This window comes from Cyrtonyx montezumae, unplaced genomic scaffold, assembly GCF_038088225.1.
Source record: "Cyrtonyx montezumae isolate F1298 unplaced genomic scaffold, pur_monq_1.0 scaffold_24, whole genome shotgun sequence".
Taxonomy (NCBI): Eukaryota; Metazoa; Chordata; class Aves; order Galliformes; family Odontophoridae; genus Cyrtonyx; species Cyrtonyx montezumae.
The window spans coordinates 11,870,625-11,873,184 of NW_027071981.1; positions in this window are offsets into that span (position 1 = coordinate 11,870,625).

The window sequence follows — 2,560 nt, forward strand, 5'->3', positions numbered from 1 at the left end:
TTAAAATCTGAAACGCTTCATTAATCCTCCCCAGCTCTTCATTGGATGGCTCAAGGGAATCTCTTGGGAAACAGCATGGAGCAAGCAGAGACTTGATATTTTACACTATTTGAATTACATATATATTACTTTATCACTGTGATCTGTGGTTTCTATCTTCTCTGTATTTCAACAGATTTTTGTTGATAGGCTCTCAGTAAAGCATAAAGAGATTCTGGCTTTCATTGATCTTGCTTGCCCACAGAATCTTCATTAAAAAAAGAAAAACAACAATACAATAGAGTAGCCACAGAAAATGTTGGGAATTCCTACTAGATGTTGTTAATAAAAAAAAAAAAAACTTGTATGGGGGTAAATCAGGGAAGAAATTTCCAGTTATGATCACATGCAAAAGTGATACTATGAAAAAGTATCAGAAATTACTACATTGAAGAAAGGTTAAGTTTTAATATCCGGGGAACTGTTCATACTTTTAGCTACAGACATATTAAATATTGTTCACCAAGTTAGGAGTCTAGACTGCCTATAAAAGTAATGACGTGAGGTTGAGGCCTCCAAAAGCTCAAGAATTAAAAGCTTACCTTCTTCCACTCATTGTACAAATAATCTGGCAGAAGTCCTCTACACCAATTGCGTAGTCCAGAGTGAAACAGGTAAGAAGTTTATCCCTTTTATCATACAAGGAAGTGGTCTGGAATTTATCCATATCTCTGTTTCCAGTCTGGAAAAATAAACAGTCAATTTTATTCACTTTTTATTCACCAACCAAGCAGCTTTACTCATTTAATGTTTCTTTTTCTTTCACTTTTTTTACATCAATATTCTGAGTACTGCTATTCTTTCCAAACTATACCCCTGTTGGAAACAACATGTTTGCTAAGCCACAGAAGAATCTTCATAAAATTCATGAAGTCTCATACCAATAAATAACTCATACAAAAAAAAAGTTAAATTTGGTGGTCTACAACAATCTGCACCACAGGCCCGAGTGGAAAAAGACCAATAAGTTCCTTTCTTTTGGAACAAAATCTGTCTTTAATTACAATTTGTACCCCTTCTTATTCTCTCATGATGTACAGTAAGACAGACTGAAAAGGGTTGCAAGCCGTAAGCACATACTGTCCCCGTGGTTCCTTGAATATTACTTGAATTTGTCATTTGCATGTATTAAAATGTCAATCAGCTGTAAGTGCTCATAACATTAGGAATTTGTTGGAATTTTTAATTTACGGTACACGTATTTGCCTAGGAATCTGTACACAAACTGAAGACATTCTGCGGCATCTCATAATCCTTGCAAGGATTAAGGCCATAAATTGGACAGCTGAATGCAGTTCTGTATCTACCCCACTACACAGAAAGAAAAAAAAATCTGACTTGGTTTTGTCTGACTATGACATTCAAAATAGAAAACTGGACCCTGGCAGAAAATAACAATACTACAGTGACCAAAAGTCTGCTGCATAAAACAGCAGTAAGCAAAAGCAGGCTTAGTATACCCTTCTAGCTTCTCCCACAGTAAATATCGTGCCACTACCACATTCTTACCTACTATTTGGTAAGTCAGATTTGCAGCTCCTACTCCTCAAATGAAAAACTTCATGTGACTAGCTACAGAATTACTCATCCAAGCCAAAAGCTGAAAGAACTTGACAAACACACAGGTAGATGCTACAACTTTTTCTTGGTCCATTTCTCTATTGACCTCCTTCTAACCTCTACAGCTATCCAAAGCAGACTCCAGCCTTCTTTTCTAAGATCTCCTGTTAGTCAGGCTACTCTGTTAGCTGGTCTCTGTAATTTGGAATAACCCAGTGTGGTACTGTCATTATCCCCATTTGCTGACAGAATAAAATAGGAGGGACAGTGCTATGCCCTACATCAATCTGTTGGCTTGCCTGGGCTGCACTGAGTGAAGAAGAACTGTCTTGGGCAACATAACATGTATAACACAGTTAATGTCTGTGGCTCTAGGACCAGATGACAACTAGCAATGCTACATATCTTAAAACAAACCAACCAACCAAAACATCATTGTGAAATATTCAAAATACCCTTTTTAATAAAAAAACTTTGCAGTTCTTATTCAGTGAAGCACTTCACATGATTAGACGTGAAGTTAACAGAGCTAGTCACCCAGGAGTAGTTACGCTTCAACACCCTTCTATCAGCATTACTGAACTTGCTGAAAGTACATTGCTTTTTTTTCCCATTCTCAGTGCACAAATCATTTCAAGACGTGACACAGAATTGGACTGTGTTAACTGTGACTCCAAACATGGGTTAACTTCAGTCTGATTTCTCACTGCTACTGCCTATAGTTTTGACATTCATCATTTCAATTTTGTCCATACTCCTTTTCAGGGAAGTACATGAGACATACATACAAAAAATATCTGTTGCTTATCAGACATAGTGTTAAAGTGCTGCTAGGTTCAAGTTGCCTTATAAAAACTAAGATTTTTTCATTGTCAGTCTCATAATACCTTTCTGTTCCTGACAGTTCTCCAAAGAGACAGAATAAATGAAATTACTGTTCCCTTTACCTACATAGTGTAAA